Here is a 21,071-nt window from a genome sequence, read left to right as displayed (position 1 = left end):
TCTGTCTGCAATGACCCAGAAGTCCAGGATAACAAACCAGCCACGAAGCCCAGCAAAATTCCTGTTCCAGAAGCCAGGAGGAGCTATAAGCATGTAGGTCTTGCTGGCAAGGAGCAACATCCATTAATTAGCTTTACACTTGAGAACTGAGTGGTTGTTCTTTACACCTTAAAGTGCCAACTGAAATCTTTTGAAACAAATTTTATACCAAGAGAAAAGCCCTGAATGTACTAAAACAAAATTACATGCATAACATCCAAAATACACAAGAAGTCTGATCTCAGAGATTTCACTAGGAAGTATTTCTAACCTTAGGAGACAAAAAGGAATATTCATTTCTCCATCTGCAATACTGTGTTTAAACTAGTGTTATGCTGGATAAAACAAGGTTTCTCACCCAATACTAGTTTAATTCCACCTGAAACAAAATTGTAAAGTTGGAAAGCACCTGAAGTCACTTGCAGTAGAGACACAATCCAGAGAACATCCTTTGGAAGCTGCTCCTTAGATGAAAGGGCTGGCAGCACCTACTGTCAATGGCTGACTACCATGTTTGAAATCATACAGTAAATACATGTAAAATTCTACATTTTTATCTACACAATGTCTGTAGCAATGCCATGCTCAAACACTGGTCTGAATAATTCAGAATTATAAAGCTAAACAGAACTGCTGCTCATAATCCCTTCCTATTGTATGATTTGTGTCTTCTGCACTCATTATCTGAGAATCAGAGTATTATTTTGGTTGGAAAAGACCTCTAAGACCATTGAGTCCAAGCATCAATCCAGCACTGACAATGCCACCATTAAACCATGTCACCAAGTGTCACATCTACATATCTTTTGAATATTTCTAGGGATGGAGACTCAAACAGTTCCCTGGGCATCATGTTCCAGTGCTTAACCATCTATGTGGTGAAGGCATTTTTCCTTCCCCTGGAGCAACTGGAGGCCATTTCCTTTTGTCTTGTCCCTTGTTTCCTGGAAGAAGAGCCTGATCCCCACCTGTCTACAGCCTCCTGTCAGGGAATTATGGAGAGCAATAAGGTCCCCCCAAGCCTCCTTTCCTCCAGGCATTCAGGGATTCTGGATGATGTTGGCAGAGTAATTTTGTAAAGTTTCCTGCTTTTTATTTTATGGCCTTGATCCCTGGTGAGTTACATACAGAATCGCCAAGTGATTTCAGTGCTGTTCAAATCAGCGAGAGATCTGCCCTGAATGCAAATTTTAAATGTTACAACAAAAACAGGCATGTCAGAGCCTAGACCCAAAACGGAAACCTTTCATCTTAAGTTCTGACTCCATCTAGTACAAATATTAATAAAACCATAGGATGAATGGGTGAGGCAGCACTACTACAGCACACCTGAAAGCTCCATCCTGTAAGAGGAGGGCTTGAACACTGTCCTGAACAGACAAGGGTTATGGGAGCAAACAGTCACAAGACAATCATGGTACAAGAAACAGCTTGGCTTTTTGCAATATGAATACAAAAAGTAACGGTTTATAAAGTATCTGGATAAGTAAGAGATGCAGGACATTTTTTGTCACTTCCACTGGAACTGTCATTGCAGTATTTGCATATACAAAACCACTTTCAAAGAGCAAGTAGCACTAATCCCTTCCTCCTATCAAATCCCCAGACAAAAATTTAAAAAAAAAAAAAAAAAAAAAAAAAAAAAAAAAAAAAAAAATCAGACTTCAATGTAAACCTGACAAGTCAGAAGTACTTGCAATCTATATTTAAGATTCTTCACTGTTTCCTCTCACTCTACATTATATTCCACAGCCTTGTTATTCGCTGGGCTGGTTTTCTATAAAGTCTTATCTAGGCAGGTACTGCAAGATATTTACCTAACAAACTAATAAATACTTTGTTGTCATGGTTTTACCAGGATATGACTCACTGGAGCCATGTATTCCAGGGAGCAAATGGCTTTGGCTTACAAAATATACAAGGGCACTTTTCTGCTTGTGACATCACAACAGTCAGAGCTGTTCCTTTCAAAAGGTCAAACAAAATTAAAGGAAGCATTAAAAACCCCCTGAAATCACAGATCTGATTTGCAGGCCTTTATACAGGATAAAACGTTTTGCTCCCACCCCCCCCGCCCTTGTTTCCTGGATTTCCCACACCATTGGTTTTCCATGTCCAGGAAATATTTTTCAAGTGTCTGAGTTTCCATCCGAATCATGTCAGAATTAAAATGAGGCATTAAGGTTACAAATTTTGATTTTAATTGATAAAAATATCAGTACTGGTTCCAACTGAAATACTTTGGGGTTTTTCCAACTTAAGTGACAAAACCAAAGTCTATTATTTTTTAAACCATTCAAACTTCTTCTTTGGAGTGGTGAGAGTAGATGGAATTCCTTGGAAAAAACTATCTGCATAATATAAACAAACACCATTCCATACTAGAAAAGAGAAGGAAGAAACTGGAGAGGAGAAGCAAATATTCACCATAAACTTCAAAACTGATGTTTAACAAAGGCTGATGACATCCAGAAACTACTGAAAAATAAAGATATTTATTCCTGCAAATTTACATGGTCAGGAAACATTAAGTGACCCTCTGCTGATTCTTCTAGATGAAAATACATATATTACAGACACAAGATCACAGCCTGAAGTCCTGTTATGGGCCTGCTCCATGTGAAATGCAATCAGCCACATGTCTTTTGTTCTCAAGTATATCACAGTCCAGGTAAGAACATTAATGACTCTAAACCAGGTGATACCAAAGTTTTAAATAAGGGTATCCACATCCACAAGTTAATATTCAAAAGTGCTCCTGAAGTAGCAGGAGGTGAATTTTGTTATCTGCCAGACCTAAGCAATAGAAAAACAAATAATTTAATACAGGATCCCAAACCACCAACCACAGGGAAGATTGTAGAAAGGGAGGGAAACCAAACCACAAAGGAAAAACAAGGATCCAACAAGTTATTCTACCCACACTCAAATGTAAGAATATTCCAAACATCCATATACATGAGCAGCAGTAAAGGCAGCAGTCAGAAATACCAACTACACTGAGAAGTAAAGCTGAAATTTTCAAATATAACCATTCACCCTGGAGATTGGGGGGGGGGGGGGGGGGGGGGGGCATCACAAGGAATCAAAAATATGCAGACCAGAAATAAAATCCTATAATGCAAAGAATACTGTGGCTGTAACTTCTCTACTCCTGCTTTCAGTTAAACTCCTTCAGATTAGGCCAAGCACCCCTACAGCAAAGATTCTGCTTTATTAAGACCCAGTTCTTCTGTACAACAGAACAGCAGAACATGAGAATAGAGAATTATTAGTATTTTGTTCCAAAAAGCAGCACACGGGACTGGACAGACAATTTTCAGCCAAGTGGCTTTGGCAGGTGAGAAAACACCTTGTAAACTCCTCCCATGTACAATAAATGAATTGCTGCACGGGTCTGCCCACCTCTGCATCCTCAGGCTGAATGGAAGCACCAAGAACAGGCTGCCAGAGAAAAGTCAATTCCAGGAGGCTCAGGAAAAAAAAAATACAACAACCCAAAGAAATTCTGTTCTAACACTCACTGAAAATCAGGATTTTCAAAAATAATGACAAGGAAACAACAACAACAAAATCTCATCTTGATCTGCTTTACCCAGAACAAAATTCAGTGTGAAACTGAAATCCTTAGCTGTTGTACATACCCTAAGCAGACTTTCCAGCTCTCAGCAGCAGGTGCTCAATACAGAATGAAACATGAAATCTGAAACAAATATTTCGAATTCATTAGGGCGTTTTCATAACTAATGTCAAAGTAGTCAAACATCCAAAAAACCTGAAAGCAAATTAGCTGATATTCAAGTTATGAAGACAAGATAGCCTCCCTAAGGAATCAGCTGCAGTACATATCCTATTTTACAAGTGCAGATTATTTAGCTGGAAGTCCTTAGGAAAAGAACAAAAGAAACCCACCCCACCCTAAAACAAAACACCGAAGAAGTTTGTAGAAGTAGAAGCCAGAGAATTATATTTCACCTCAAAACAGACAAGTTGCCTGAAATCCTGTTGGTCCCATGAAAGCAAACTAAAAATTTCCCAAGTTATATGGATTTATTATTTTGAAGAAGGAGAAGAGTTAACCTTTATTACTGATAATATACATTTAATAGCAAAAAACAAGTGAGTGCTGAAAACCATGATGAGTGATTCAAAACATTAGCAGCACCCAGATCTAGAATTAGAAAGTGCTTCCCTGGAAAATAAAAAGTGTGTGGGAGGAACTAGTGAAAAGCATTTATTTCCTCAGGCTATCTACATCACAGGGCAGCTGAGCCAGTTCTCAGCTGAAGTAACAAATATATCGAGATATTGCTCAATACACACAGAATAATACACAGAAAGTTGTGGGTTTGTTTCTTAAAGAAAACAATTGATCCAAGAGAATTCCAGGGCCAAGTAATGTAGAGAGTTGAGTTTATTACTTTGCTAGTTGTTTTTCTTCTTTCCCTTTCAAACAAATATATACTAGAGGGACAAAGTACCAGTAGAAAGCCCAAGCTTATATATTGTGGACTTAAAACTGAATTTCTAAGAATTATTTCCCAAACTTTATTCACCTTAGATACTTAATTTTCCACACACAGACAGGCAACCTAAAGATTTCCACAAAAAAAAACATCTCATGAGAATAAGTAACATAAAGTTCAAATAATCTCTGCAGAGTTTCTATAAAGTTTTCATCTAAGCTGTAATAAACTGGGTGTCGGGGAGGGAAAAGTAAAATACTTAATTTCAACACCAAAATCAGAAAAAAAGTCACAGACATTTACCTGAAACACACATCCATACCATGGAGGAAAAAAAAATCAGCAAGAAATTGAACTGCTTGTACGGTGCTACATAAGATGAATGGCACTGCCTCCAAATCCTGATTTTGTGGTTAACAAAGAATCTGCTAAGCCAGGCTGTCCCACCAGCTCTGCCAGACTGAGTGGCAAACAACAGCTTTCCCCAGAATCAGCCTGCTCTGAGCATTTCTGTGGAATTAGTCATGATTTGGGACAATTTGTAAAAACACTGATAATTAACACAGTGGGAATGATATCATGGCAAGACCTGTATGAAAAGGCAAATTGCTCATTAGACTGTTTCTCAGACTGTGTAACCCGTGCACTTATTGATTTAACTAAAGATGTTTCCTGATAAGGCAAAAGGTATTTTTAATTTCCAAATTCCAGTAGTAATGACCTTTCCCTACTCTGGGAAGTTACATCAGTAGCACCCTTAAAACACTCGTTAAAATAATTCTGTTTGTAATACCATGGGACTTACATGCAGCATCAAAAAAGCACCAAGTACTAGAAAAATATTATTTTAATTGCCGAGGCATCAATAATGTAAACACTTACAGGCACGTTAAATTTTCCACACAAGTTCTCCCACTGATTTTCAATAGGAGCACCCATGTGTGTAAAATTCAGTGTACAAATGCATGGCACTGTGATTTGATGTGATGATGTTGGAAGGCAATCCCAGAGGACAGATAAAGGGCCCCTCGTTTGCTCATTAGCTGCTACAAGTGATGCAGTCAGGACCATTCAAACATGGATGGGATCATTTCTTCTCCCTTGCACCTTCTCCAGGCACACCCTTCCAGTATTTGTTTTCACAGGTTACTTACTGATTCACTTCATTCATCAATTATTTAGGAAGCAAGTGGTGACAAGAACTCTCCGGTGCTAAACTCGAGTCCAACCAGTTGTAACACCTCTTAAAACACCAATTAATCTCCTTTTAATAGGGATAAAATGCTGAAAAGCTTCTTAAGTGGTCAAAAGGAGATTAAATGTAAAAAAATGGTTTGGGTTGAAAATTGGTGCTTTTATTTTGACTTCTTGTAAAAAAAATCTATGGATCTTACAAAATGGTTTCTTAAAAGTAAAAAAATGAAAAATATATCTGTTCAGGGGAAAGAAGTTAGAGGAGAGGGGAATTTTTCATAGCTTTTAAAATTTCTCTACCTTTTTCCCTATGGGAAAGGTTTTCAGTAAAATGACAATATTTAAATGTTAAATTTAACACTTTTTGTGGTGAAAAGCTATTCCCTTTTAGACTTTTCCCAACCAGCTGCAATTCACCCACTTGGTCCAGTTTTGCTCCTTTATTTTTTTCTTGTTCTGTTTTATCTACCCCCATAATACCTTACTCTCCTCTTAAAATCAAGACAGAATTCTGCCTACTTGTAATTAAAAGATAACTCACTTGTAGATCTAAATGGCCACATACAAGGCCTGAAAGTTTTGTCCTCCAGTATAATTCTATTCGCTCTCTAATTTGACTCCTTCCCCAAGGACACCACTGAGCCATTAGACAATTAGCAGTATCCAGGAGTAAAAAATCTTAACTTATCTTCTAGGTATGGAGCTCCTTCCTCAGCTTCCTTATGTTTCCAGCTACCTTTAAAGCTATAGACTGTGCTCTTCAAGGAAATTTGTCCTCTTCACTTTTTTCACACACAAATACCTCTTCTTCCAACCCCTTCCCAGATTCTCCACTCCATTTCAACAAAGCAGTGACCTCAATCTCCACAAAGCCAAGATGGACCACTAAAGACCAACTTTATTTGCTTCACTTCCCTCTCCTAACTCTGATCCACAGCAACAAAGCAAATAAACCATTTTATGCATTGCAATGTTTTAATCCTTACAAAACACTTAGTCTGGACTCTGATGATACCCCTTTGGCTCCACAGTGAGTCAAAGGAAAACTTCACAGAGATCACAGCAAACAGGAAAGACTTGAAAAGTTCTGTCAGTGCAGGGAAAGGACAGGAACAGCAACTGCTGGGCACAAGTAATATCTTCTTTAGCAGAGATGAGACAATTACAGCCAAGTTACCTGCAATGTCATTAATCCTATAGCTGTACTCTCTCCTGTATCTTGCACAAACAACTGGATCAAGTGAACTTTGGCAGTTACTGAGCAACACAAACAAACTTCCATCAGTGAACTGCACACTGGTCACAGGGAATTACTCTCCAGCCACTTGTTTTAAGGAGACAAAGGATCTAAGCCTTAATGTTTTAACAAGATAGGAAGTGAAGCATTCCATAGTTCTTTAAAAAAAATGTTGTCTGTATGAACAGATGTATTTAGGACACAAAAAAGGGGGGATGAAGCTGCATCAGGGGGAATTCAGATTGAACATGAGGAAAAGAGTCTTCACAGGAAAGGTGGTCAGTGGCTGGAACAGGCTCCCCAAGGAAGCACAGCACCAAGCCTTAGCTGGACTCAATGGTCCTTTCGGGTCCCTTCCCACTTGTACATACATGGAACCCCAGATTATCTCAGCACTCCCCCACACCTCGAGCAGTGAGGGCAGCAGACCTGCCTGGAGCACTTTCAGAGGCAGCACCAAAAACACACCCATGCAAAAGAATAATTACAACACAGCTCTGAGTACAATCTATTAACAAATGACCCTGGCCTTCAGGAGAAGCCCCAGAACAGTCAGGGCAGCTACTGAATTCTAGACCAACTCAAAAGCCCTGTTTCCACAGACTGTGAGGATTTAATAGTCTTGTTTCAGGATAATTGGCATGCAAGCATTAATATCATCTTATCATTGCCTAGTGGTTTGGCCACCACAAGAATACAGTCCATGAGGCAGAATCTGGACACATCACTGGACCCAAACATTGAGCCTAAGCACATCACCCCAAAAGACGCCCCCTCTATGGCCACTGTCAGCTGCACCACCAGAACTTCTGCAGAGATTTTTAATCAGATTGGTAAAACTTAATTGGGGAAAGAAATACAAACTTCAGTACAATCACAATTCCACATCATACTAAAAACACACACACACATACACACAAAAGAGTCCATACTTACTATATCACCTTTATAAAGACAAAGCTTTAACAACACAGAACACAAGTTCAACATAACACTTCAAACTGCTGTAACACAGACTCAGGCCAAAAAAGGATCATATTTCAAGCAACAGCTGTGCATTAAGGACTCACATTATATGCACAAGGGCACCCCTCTCCCCCTCCCCACTCCATTTTGACTGTGCTCCAAATCCTTTCTCAAACTCACCACTTTCATCTTGCCTTTCCAAAACTGATCTCGCTCCAGCTACCCACAAGGTCTTGCCTTGTTTTTCTACTTCTATCAACTTCAAAAGCAAGGTATTCACAGAAACATGCTTTATGTACATTTATTTTCACAACTTGTGCAGTCCTCTCCCTTTTTGTACTTTCACTCTATGATCTCCTCCACCCTACAATATGACCAATGTTCCTACTCCCACTTAAGAATCCTGGTGCTCAGCATCTATTTCCACAGAGGTACCAAAAGCTTCTGAAAGAGAGAACTTCAATGCAATCCCCATTTAACACCAAAAAGCCACACAGATCCATACATTATAGAACTCCAAAACCTGCTTCCTAGGAAGGGAAACTCTGTTCAATACTCTCTCCAGATTGTGAAACGGTTTAAAGGTTTTGTTTGCCTTTAAGAGAAGAAAAAGCTGATTCAGTGGTAAAATGAAGCCAGTGTTACACACTCCGGTCTTGAAGAATTCCCTCTCCTGTTCTGATGAAAGGAGAGCACGGCCCAGCAGTGGCTGCTGGAAGCCCTGAACAGTGTGAGAGGAGCAGCGCTGCCGTCACACAATGAAATCCCCCCTCCACTGAGCTGAATGACACAAGGAAACTTTCACTTCATTTAAATCCCCATCTGAGGATTAATCCTCTGCTGCACACCAGCTTCCTCTAAAGGGGCCTAATCTTCTCAAAAAAATTCTCTTGGTCATTTAATAAATTCATGTAGGTAGCAAGTTTCCAGAGTACCAAAGCTCAGTTTCTTATACAAATGAAATCCCGTCAGGAATTCCAGGCAGGAAATGGAACAGAAGTGAATTCAGTGTTACGTCCCACTCCTCCTTTTGAATTCACTCTTTGACTGAGTTTTAAAGAGGTTCTGACTGATTTTTTTTTCCATCCACAACCCAAAAAATAGAGGGACTAAACTCAATCTAATATTCACAGAGTGTCTGAAAAGAGACCAAGTCAGAATACTCCCCCTAAAAATCACATCCCATATACTTTTTTCCACTATTTCTCTTATAAATTTCGATCCTCAAATTGTACCATCAAAATATGGGAGGAAAATAAAAACAGTATTTTCCACCTACGGAAATGGATTGATTTTTCCTGATAACCATTGATCACTATGTATAAAACAATTTCTGTACATATTCACTAAGGAGTATAGTAACTGCAATCCTCTTCCTTGGCGGAAATTTCCTCCCAGCCACCCAGTCGAAATCCCACAATTTACAAAGACAATCCTAAACAAGAAAATCAGTTTTTAGAACTGATTAAACAGGTTTTAATGCAGATGAAAAAAAAAAAAAAAAAAAAAAAAAAGCTTCTCTTTACTTCCATACCAGTTGGGGGCTTCTTAAATGACATTTCCCCAGAGCACAGCAATTTACACAAATTCCCACACAGATGCACACTCTTAGCTTTACCTTTTAGCCCAAAGACACCATGAAAACTCAGATGCAGCACTAAAATGTTAATTTCAACATATTTTGCCTTTAATTTTTAACGTAGTGATTAAAAAGCTAACAGATCCATGCATTTTCCTGAGGATCATCTCAAATGCAGGCTCCATGAATCCCAGCTCTCAGCAGCAGCTGTACCAGGTACAGCCAGACAGGATTACATTTTGTCTTCACAAACATTTCCACTAAAGATTACTAAATTTTGCTTCCCAATCTCAGTAGCAACTTGTTCCTTCCATGGCAAAATGCTGAGAAACATTCTGACTTGCTTTAAAACAGATTCATGTGAGTTATGATTAAGACAAAGCCTAGTGGTAAAATAGCAAATACAAATTATCATACTGAAGGGTGACAGACTGACAGAAAAAAACAAAGAAAAGAGTCAATAGAAGTTCCCATTATTCTGAAAACAAAGCTCATTGGTATATAATAATATATTGTAATTAATTAAAGGGCAATGCTAAAAGAAATAAGAAAAGTCATCCTAAGGCCACTTTATCAACTTCTTTGTGCAATTTAAAAGTGTTGCGTGTTTTCTCCCTTGAAATTGGATAAAACAGTAGCTAAACTAATTGTTGTAATATCAGTAACCAGTTTATAATGCTGTTTTCCAAGCCCAATGCAGGCAACATCTATAGAAGAACATGACAGCTTCATTTACAGAAAAGTTCTTCTCCCCATGACCTTTCCAGCCTTCCACAAAGGAAACACAATCTGCTTTTGCCTGGGACAGATTCACATCAAAGCTCACAGTCTGGGGCAATTGCAGAGATAACAGAGGCACAGGAGCTCAGAGGGAACTCTCAGCTGCTGGGGTTACTGTCAGCTACCCTTTGATTATCACCATAATCCTGCAAGTAACAACCCCACATTCTTTACCTGTTCTTAGCACTAAACTCATTGCTGGACAGGATTCAAGAGGTCACCTTGTCAAGGTGTCACTCCTGAGGTAGGAATGAACAGCATCCCCTTTCTGACAGATGTTTAATTTGTTCTTGAAGATTGTCAGGGCTAAGTCCCTTCCCTAATCTATTCCAATGGTTTGTTATTCTTGGAATCATAAGTCTTCCTCCCCAAGTAACAACTCAAGTCTTTGGTCCCATTATTTAAGTCAACTAATTCTCACTTTAGTCCCTGTAATCCTTTATGATCTTTATCCTTGTAGTAGCCTAATGCATGGGAATAACTTAACTTCTTATCTCTTGTTAAGTCTTAACATCTCAATTTGTTCAGTTCTTGGATGTCATATTCTCAGGCATCTGCTACTAAAAGCATAGAAAAAAAAAGAAAACGCTTTCTTGATGTCCAGGGCACAAAACTGAACAGAATTCAAATTAAATCCTACCAGTGCAGAATCCAGCAGAAAAAAAATTATTTACCCCCCCTTGCTACACCACAGCAGAGCATTTCTTCACCTGCACCAGCAGAACAAGGTTAATCACAAACTGAGCACCCATCAATCAATAACCTGCACACTCCAGCTCACGCAGCTCTTGCAGGATTTTAGAAGCATATTTTGAGCAGAACATTTGAACAAAAAAAATCAAAATGCATTAAACATGGAGTAGTAACAGAGGCTGAACGAGTGCAGAAAACAGCCAGCTTTGTGATTTATACAAACTGAAGTGGAAATGACAAGATAATTAATAAACTAACTGAAATCTAGAAGCCTCTAGGATATAGTACTTAAGCCTGAAATAGAAAATGAGAGCTGATAAAAATTCAGAATTACTTCTTTAGCCATTAATTAACAGTGCTCCCATAATGGAGCTGTTAACACCAGAGTAAGAACTGAAACTGTAATTTGTAACATTTGCAAAGAGCTTCACTGAGAGCGAGAGACCAACACATGTCAGCAGTCTGGGAAGGTTTCCTGGGTAAAAGCTGGCAATGAAAAACAAGTTAAAAATGCAACAATATTAAATAGTTTTTGGAACAATTAAAAATGAAACTCAAGAGATTAAAATTTTCCAACTTGTAGCTCATTAATCGGGAGGTACAATTCTATGTACATATATTATCTATCAGTCATTTTTCTGCCAAAATGAATGAAATATAAAACAAAATGTATTTTATTTAGCAAATGCTGTTCTGAGTCAGGCAAGATGAGGGGTAACAAGCACACCGAGAAACATGAATTAAACACAATGGCCATGCCAAGGTCCATTCCCAGCTGTAAGATGGGACCTTAAATTAACAGCTTGGATCCAACATCACGGTTTCTGCTTCTCCTGGTGGTGGGCATTTCAAACCCTCCACAGGAAGCACCTCAGAATTGAGGTGGTTTTGTGCCAGGGTTCACTGTCCTTTATACTAAAGGGAAATAAACAACAACACAGTAGCTGAATTAATTCTGCCATTGAAAGGAAAAGAAGAAGCCACACAAGGAGAAATACAATTAGACTCAACTTCTGATACTGTGGCTGTTAGTGGTTCCCATCTGCCTGCACCACTGGTTGACAAAACCAACCTTATCAGGCATGAAGGGCCCTAGACAGTGGCAAAAATACAAGAACAATTCCATCAAGTTCTGGAACTTGGTGGGGGAAAGGGTGAAGAAGGAAGGGAAAGGATTTACACAAAACTAAAGTATGAAGTTCACCTCTTTACAAAAAGTTAGTTCCAACAACTGAATGACAAAGTTGACTATTACACATCCATTTTGTGCCTACACTGGGAAATCCATTATGAATTTAACTCATAAAGAGTTTCCACTACAAGAGCATCAGTAAAACAGCAAAGGGGATGGAGGAGGAGACTGCCTGAGGTACACCCAGGCAGAAAACAACCACAAGAGCATTCAGCCACCAGCAAAAAGAATTTCTGTTTGAAAAGTGTATTAGAAACAGCAGGGGGAAAAACTGGTAAACAACTTGGTTGGTTAACCAAAAATAAAAAGGAACTGTACTCTTTTATATACTAACTTTATTTTTCTTCTGTCTTAACCTTTACTTGAAAAAAGCAGGCAATAAAAATTCCAGCATCCTAACCCATTACACATACTATCTGCCCCTCTGAAGACAGAAAGATTAGAACTGCCCAGTTAAAAAAAAAAAAAAAAAGTAAATACCTATGTGCAAGTAAGAAAATGGTGGCAGATTTTATGTTTTGACACTTTCATAGAAAAATAATTTAAAAGATATTTAAAAGATTGCCTGAAATCAGTAAGAGGAAATTCTCTTTTGAAGATCACAGAATTTCTGAATCTCAAAGCTGCAGAGTATTACTGAGAACAAACTTGCCTCAGCATTCATGCTGAACATAAAACCTACAACAGACAGGATGAAACAGCTATTGATTGATGTAAATCTCTACCACTGGCTATAACTCAGACACTGGGATTTCTACATCTCTCACTAGACCTTCAATGGAGTATCTTGGATTCACTGGTAGAAAATTACCTATTAAATGCTGGTGGAGCAGAGACCTTACTGGCTACTGTACATCTCATGGGTTATATCACTGAAGATTCCAGGCAGTGCTTAAGGACTGGGGAAAGAACTGGATACCTGGTTAAAGAGGTGCATTCACAGCTGCAAAACACATCATTTAACTCATTCTGAGCCTCTGCTAAACTAAACTTCTGGTATTGCCTTGAAACCTAGCTGTTTTCAGCAACAAAACAGGAAAAAAGATTAAAAGACGGAAAAAAAAATCATCTGCTTCAAATCCTTCCTACAAACTTCAGTGGGGCTACAGGAAAAATTATCTCTGCCTTCCAAAGACACTTCAGAGGCTGAGATAGTCTGCCCCCTCTCTCCTCTGAACCAAAATAAAACAAAAGCAGGAATTGCACATTTCTATGTGTGGGTAAACAAAGCAAGGCCCAAGCATGGCAGCAGGAAGCAGGAGCAGTCCAGAGTCAGCAGAGCCCTCTGACCCCTTTCTCACTGTCCCAAACAGTGGAACAACTTCAGCTCAGTCACTTCTATCTCTGCAAAGGCAACAAGTTTAAGGACTTTAAGGACTCTTGACACATACACAGGCTAAAATTTACAAATTTATTGTTCAGTGTAGTTGGATTGACAGCAGTGGTTGGAGGTTTTTCTTACACACTTCTGGGCAAAAGGAAGGAAATTAGTCTGGGGTCTTGAATTAAATTACTCATGGGCAGGGAAAGAGTCAACATTACAGGGATTAACTCTAAAGTGGCTTATACTGTTACCAAGTTGGAACTCTGCAGCAGAATGAAACAGAGTTGAGTTCCTTTCAGGTTTCCTTCCCAGAAGAAAAACAAAAAGTAAAGCTTCCATGCAACAGGGAGCTAACAAAAACTGCTTAGAACTTCTTTGATATGCCCATTCTGCACTGAACATGACAAAAAGGGGCAGAGGAGTAATGAAGAAAATCAGAGGGCAGGAAAAAAAGTCTTGAAGTCACAGACAAAAAAGCAAATCCAATCCAGGAGAGTTCAGCCACGGACTGCTGCAGAGCTGAAGAACATTTAAATGCACCCAGAATTCAGATCAATGAATCAGACGTTCTCTAACAAAGCCTGCCGCCTTCAGCATTTGTTAATTACCTCTTCCATTCTGATTTTTACTTGACAGCAGTTGCATTCAAACCCTGTAAACCAGATTTCAGAAACTATCTTCCATTTTCTTCTTAATCCAGAAGCAGACTATCTGACTCTCTAAATTATCCATGGAAGGCAGAGATCAGTGGGGCTACAGGAAAAATTAAGTTTGTAGGAATGATTTGAAGCAGATGATGATTTCTTTTTTTATTATTATTTTTCTTTTTAAAAATCTTTTTTCCTGTTTTGTTGCTGAAAACAGCTAAGTTTCAAGGCAATACCAGAAGTTTAGTTTAGCAGAGGCTCAGAATGAGTTAAATGATGTGTTTTGCAGCTGTGAATGCACCTCTTTAACCAGGTATCCAGTTCTTTCCCCAGTCCTTAAGCACTGCCTGGAATCTTCAGTGATATAACCCATGAGATGTACAGTAGCCAGTAAGGTCTCTGCTCCACCAGCATTTAATAGGTAATTTTCTAAAAGCAACCACGAACCACTCTCACCACCACTGAGCTGCATCTCCACATCTCAAGCACCATCAGAGCCAGAGGAAATCAGTTTCTCTGATTCTCCTGCCACCTCTGAAACTTTTTCTTCCACACACAATTCCCCAAGTCAACTCCCTCCAAAACCCATCCCTCTGATCTGCCAAGAGGTGTATGAACTGCTGAAATTTACACGGAGATGGTAGTTTGGAAAGCCACCACACACCTGGGTAACCACAGCTGTCTCTCTTGTGTCTGCTTTAAAACAAATCCAGAAAACTACATCAAGCCACACAAAGGTGGTTTTTTTGAGCTTTTGGTTGCTTGATTATATTTTTGTGGGGTTCTTTTAAATAAAAGCCCTAACACTCAGAAGTCTGAGATATAAATACAAGACTTGTATGCCAGCATCAGGAGCACAATGCTGGATAAGCAATAAACTCTTGTATTTGGAAGCTCACATGGTGGAAGAAACACAAAAGTTGTACAGGAATGGGATAGGGAACATAAAAATTTAAGCCAAAAGTCCCAAATCACGGGACTTTGAACTGTTCAGCCCCTAAATTATCCCTTTCTTCAATAGTTTTTCTTATTAGCCATCGACCACTGCCTAAATATGGAGCACAGGACACGAGGAAAGGAAACTTCCAGAAAGATCTACTTGATCATCTCCACCAAAGTCCCTCCTCTCCTACACTCAAAAATCCCCTGTTTAAACCCAGGGATCTATTTGGATACCACATTTTCCCTTAAATTTCCCATTCTTCCAGCTTCCTGTCTTTGTGACAGACACAATAAACTACATTCATTGAACACTGGTAGAACACACAACTTTCAAGGCTTTTAAGCGCCATTATATACAAACTAAGAGACTCACTTGAAATTGCTAACAATTTATAAACTCTGCTCTTGTACTAATCTGCATCAAGGTTTGAGGTTTGTTTGTTGTTTTGTTTTGGTTTTTTTTCCCCCCAAACCCTTAGAATAAAAAAAGACAGCGTTTAGCACATAACTATCCTGCAGAAGTTTCATTCAGGGAGACAAGGATCACTGTAGTTCTGGTGCTAAATAAATGCATTCTAAATTGGGTGTTTCTCCATAATTTCTGCTCTTACTCCACACAGGAACTCCAAGTGATGCAGTGAGAATTTCTTTGTTGCAATTTTTAAAATTCTGACCTGTAATTAAAACCTTTTCAAGGAATTAAGTCACTATGTCCATGTTTTCAATGGTAATTGAAACCTCGGAATTACACTAACAAGATGAAAGGAAACACACATTTAGTCTGAAAACCACATCTGATGGGAGTTAAATCAGCCACACCAGGAAATAGATCTGGAATACGAATTCCAGTACAAATTCCTTTTTAAGCACCTTCTGCCCAGTTACTGACATTTATCCAGAATGTGAAAATACACTTTAGGCAGTAATCTACATAAAATGTAAAAGTAGAAAGGTCCAATTTAAGACAGATAAAACCACATCAGACTATTCAAATCTTGTGTGTTTTTATAGAGATTTAACAGCAAAATTACAACCTCTTTATTGATACCAATATTCTTCATAAGAACACTTTGGGAGGACAGAAAGTTCTTCTTTATAGGGAAAAGGACTTTTCCATAAATCCTAAAAGATGTAAAATGAACAGGAAAAGCCTGTATTGTTATTATGAATATTATATGAAAATAAAGATTATGCTACTAGACACAGCAGTGTCTACTAGGGGAAAAATATCATTTTGTTACACAAATGGCAAGAAATAAATCATTGATTCTTTAGTTACCCTCCTAGTAGAGAAAAAAAAATCTACCACATTCATAGATGCATTAAAAAAACAGAACACAATCTCCTAAACCATCAAAGCCATTTCTTGTACTACTTAATCTCTAGAAAACATTCCTTCTTCTCTCCTCCTATCATCCTCCTCAAAATATCTCTTAGCTTGGTGGAGTTCATAACACTGAGATGCCCCAGTCAATTATTTCTCATATGGTAAACCATTATATTACCAAAAAAAAAAAAAAAAAAAAAAAAAGCCCTTTCCACAACAGGTGACACACTCTGAAGCAAAGTCACATCACTAGGTATCTTGAGAGAATTTTTTAAAGTTATTTCAGCAAATTACACATTCAAGACATGAGTGCTGTTCTAAGAATAGTCCTGTCAGGATGAAGTATTCCAACAGACTACTAGTTGATTGCTGTGTCATTACACATGCTTAGTACCTTTAATACCCAAGGCTGAGGCCAAGAGCAGCACAGAGCTTTTGGGAAAAAAAGCACTGTGTCATTTTCCTTTCATCTATACATTTTAATGTTCCTGCAAAATAACAGATCACCCAACACAAACATCAATCCCAGCCATGTTCCACAAAAACTGCATTTAAGACATAATAGCACAAAAGACAAATTAATTTCAGAACTGTTTTTCTCTTGTTGAGTTGCCTGTAGTCTTTGGAGTCCTGTGAGACATGATTTGTCCAGCAACCAGTGTCTCTTCTCTTTTTGCTCTGTTAACAGGATCCCAGATTTTAGTCCATTAAATTTCCTGCATGGATTGATCTCAAAGACACACACACATATTCTGTATAGAGTCTCAGCCATAAACCCTGCTTGAAGAAATCCAAGGGCTGTGTTCCCCATCCACAGATCACACCACAAAGGTGCTCCCACAAAGGGGGGCAGGGTAAGAGCCTCATTTCAGGGGTAACAACAAAAGGGCCGAGTGGAGAAAGAAAGTGGTGGAATTTTGGACGTGCACAACACCGGTGAGATAACAAACTGTTCCAAATAACTGTGTAACATTTCATATTTTCTGGCCCCAATCCAGCTGCGCTCCTGACCTTACCCAGGTTTAACAGAACCAGAGAAGATAAAGGCAGATTAGCTTCGAGAAATGTGGGACTTTTCCAATTAATCCGGGAGGGGGAAAAAATATATATATCAACCAACCTAATGCCAAAAGAGTGTGAATTTTAAAGGGACACTGCAATACCACTTCACTCTGACACTAACATTTGCATTTAATACTTCAGTATGAATTCCCAAATGTTTCTCTTCTCAAGTGAACTTTTTATTTAATGCCTTTACTACAGCACTGGTGTTATCCCAGTGAAGCTGCCAAAAACTGGGCACCAGTGCCAGGGCCTGCAGGATACTCTGTTCCCAGAGCACTGAACGGGGCTGACAAACAACACAACCAACACTGTCTCAGCCAGAAAACAACGAAAAAACCAACGAGAAATCAAAAAGTCCACCCCTCGTCCCAAAAAAGCATCACCAGAGCCCAGGAGGTCTGGGCAGAGAACAGACGTGAGAACTAGCAGCGTACAGCATATGCTGGACAATTAGTCGCGGGGATTTGAGGAGAACGGTTCTCTGTTACAGCTGCGATTCTCACTGTACTCCAAAATCAGGTTTACAACCGGAAAACGAAAAAAAAAATCGGGTTTCTCCGAGAAGCGCCAAGGCTCCCGTGCGCGATCCGAGTTGTGCGGCACCGCCGGCCCGGCCGAGGGGACACTGGGGGCTGTCCCCGGCTAAAGGGACCGGAGCTGCCCCGCTTCCTTCTGGATCACACCGTCCCAGCCAGCGCAGTACCGGAACAAACCAAAAATAAACCCCCCAAAGCCCCCACACCTAAAAAAAAAGCCCCGAACCCTAAAGAGAAGAAACCTCAGCCACTTCTCCCTGCGCTCCCGCCCCGGCTCCGAGAGGCGGCCGCCAATTCAGGCGCTCGCCCGAGGAGGGGAAGGGGCAAAGGCAGGCGGTCCGGCTCCGGCAGCGAGGGGCCACCTCCTCCTCCTCCTCCCTTCCCTTTGTTTACTTTGCGGACCGTCCCGCTCCACCTCCCGACACATCCGGTGGGACCGGCCGGGCCGGGGGCGGGCAGGCCGGGGGGCGGCCGCATCCCCGGGCCGGGGACAGGGCAGCCGGGACACCGATCACCTCTCCCCGCAGCCTGCTCCTCTCCCATCTCCTTCCCACCCTGCCCTGCCGGGGAGGGGAGCGGCTCTGCCCGGGGAGACCCTCAGCCCACCGCCCGCTGTCTCCCGAGCCCGGTGCCCGCGGCAGCCCCTCCCCGGGACACGGGAACGAGCGGCACCAGGGACCACCCTCCCCTCCCTGCGGAGCCGCCGCCACTCCCCGAGCCTGGGGCTGGGGCGGGGGACACGGAAGGAGACGCCGCTGCCCCCCTACGCCCCCTCCCCGTGATGTAAAACCGGGGCCGCTTCGCCCGCTCGCCCGCCCGCCCCCTCCCCGGGCAGCGCTGGCCGCCGACACTCACCGCGCTGCGGGCACGGCCGCCTCCGACGCCGCGGCGGAGAAGAGAAGCCGCGGCGGCGGCGGCGGCGGCGGAGGAGGAGGAGGAGAAGGCTCCGGAGGGTCTGCGCGGGCAGCGCCGCCTCCCTCCTCCCCCGCGCCCTCCCTCCGTCCCTCTCCCCGCCCTCCCGGCGCGCTGCACCATGGGATGCGCCGCTGCCCCCTCCCCCCCCCCCCAAGATGGCCGAGGAGGGTCACGGTGCCGCCCCTCAGGGAGCGAGGCGGGGCAGGTGCCGAGGGCTTTCCCTGCCTCCCTGCCTCCCTCTGTCCCTCCTTCCCTGCCGGTTTTTGTCTGTCCCCGAGGGAGCGCCGATCCTGGCGCGATCTGGCGGGTTTGCTCGGGGAGAGGCGCAGTTTAACCCCTTGTCATCGCTCGGTGGCACCGGCTGGCGCAGTTGTTGTCTTGTTCTAACACTGAGATTTTTCCAGTTGTGGAGTTTCCCTCCCTGGAGGTGTTCCGGATCCTGTGCCTGTGCTCTGGGATGACCCTGCTTGAGGCCGATGGCTCTGGGCAGAGCCTGGTGCTGATAACGCCGAGGTTACAGGTTCGGTCCCCGTGGAGGCCATTACAAGTGAACTCGGTGACCCTTGTGGGCTCCTTCAACTCAGAATATTCTGTTCTGTGACCCCACTGTGGGCCCTTCCAGCCTTACCCAGTCTGTGGTTATGTGGTTCTGTGTTTCTCTCCTTCAAGGAAATATTTGGAATTTACTTTAAAATTATCTCAGTGTTTGAGTGCCCATCAATCGTGTGTATTTAATAACATAAGTCTGAAATCACAGGATCGTGGAAAGGGAAAGGCTGGAAGCACCACAGTGGGGTCATCTGGTCCAACCTCCCTGCTCCAGCAGGGCCGTCCCAGAGCACAGGGCACAGGATTGTGTCCTGACAGGGATGGAATATCTGCAGTGAAAGAGACTCCACACCCTCCCTGGGCAATGGTGGAACTTCCTGGGCATCAGTTCCTGCCTGTTGCTCTTGTCCCACTGCTGAGCACAGCAAGCAGAGCCTGGTCTCTGCTCTGAGCCCTCCCTGCAGACAGGGACAGACAGGGAGGAGGTTCCCTCTCAGTCACATCTTCTCAAGACTGAACAACTCCAGCTCCCTCAGCTTTTCCTCATAAAAGAGAGATGTTCCAGTCCCTTCATTATCTCTGCTGAACTCACTCCAGGAGCTCCATGTCTTGTACTGAGGAGCCCAGAGCTGGACATTCCAAATGAAAATTGGGAGTTGGCCTCTTCTCCTAGACAGCCAGTGACAGGACAAGAGGAAACAGCCTCAAGCTGCTCCAAGAGAGGTTCATGTTGGACATCAGGAATAATTCTTTTCATGGGAAGGGCTGTCAAGCATTGGAAGAGACAGCCCAGGGAGGTGGTGGAGTCACCATCTCTCAAGGCGTTCAAGAAAGGACTGGGCGTGGCATTCAGTGCTGTGGTTTGGTTGACATGGTTGTGTTTGCTCAAAGGTTGGGCCCGATGATTTTGGAGGTCTTTTCCAACCTTAATGATTCTGTGATTCTGGGAAAGAGCCGTTTTAAATGTCTCTATTCATCTTTCCCTTATCTCTTGTGGCAGCTGAACTCAGTTTTTGCTCTCCTGCCTGCTCCAGGCAGCTGGAGCTTGAGCAGATCCCATATTTCCACCTCTGGAAGTTACCATGTGTCTGGAAACTGGAGGCAGGGGCACAGAATCAGAATATCCTGCGTTGGATGGGACTCATGAGGGCCATCGAGTCCAGCTCCTGGACTGCATCTAATGAGGGTTGATAGAGAACTGCTCAATATAATCAATGGCATTTGGAATGTGAATTTCACTGATAAAATCTGGGCAGTTTACTTCAGAGTAAGACAAGTCCTACTCTTAAACTTACCTACATTTATTAGTTTACCAGGCACCATAAGGAAACTCAAAGAACAAGTAGGGACCTAGATTATAAATGCAGTTTTTCAGCTGAATCCCACTTGAAATGTCCCAAGCTCCTCCAGGAGCCAATCCATTAGATAAGCTCCGAGCATGATACAAATGCACTGGGCACCATATAAAAATGATTCCTAGAAACTCTTTTTTAAACAGCAGTCCAGTATTCCCATCCATCTTTTGCAGAAATTCTAGGACATAACCAGCAGGCTGTTGGATATCCTGGAGAGAGGATACCAAATACTGTATCCTGTACTGAAGCTGGATCACTGTGCAGA

The 21,071-nt window shown here is 41.7% G+C and overlaps 1 protein-coding gene across 4 annotated transcripts in view; it reads right to left on the bottom strand.

Annotated features, from left to right (window-relative positions):
- The window catches only part of PTK2 (protein tyrosine kinase 2), a 190,405-nt gene extending 171,471 nt beyond the window's left edge, over positions 1-18,934 (bottom strand). For 2 of the 4 annotated variants that reach the window (XM_083873477.1, XM_083873478.1), the window contains exons 1-2: positions 18,843-18,931; positions 3,684-3,742 (exon numbers count right to left, since the gene is read on the bottom strand). The gene's annotated coding sequence lies outside the window, so the exon portion shown is untranslated. Of the gene's footprint in view, positions 1-3,683; positions 3,743-18,842 lie in introns of all 4 variants that reach the window. The other 2 variants (XM_083873480.1, XM_083873479.1) reach the window with 2 other exon arrangements.
- Positions 18,935-21,071: the final 2,137 nt, after the last annotated feature.

This window comes from Zosterops lateralis (genome assembly GCF_965231275.1).
Source record: "Zosterops lateralis genome assembly, chromosome: 1".
Taxonomy (NCBI): Eukaryota; Metazoa; Chordata; class Aves; order Passeriformes; family Zosteropidae; genus Zosterops; species Zosterops lateralis.
This window is presented reverse-complemented; position numbering and strand designations above follow the sequence as displayed.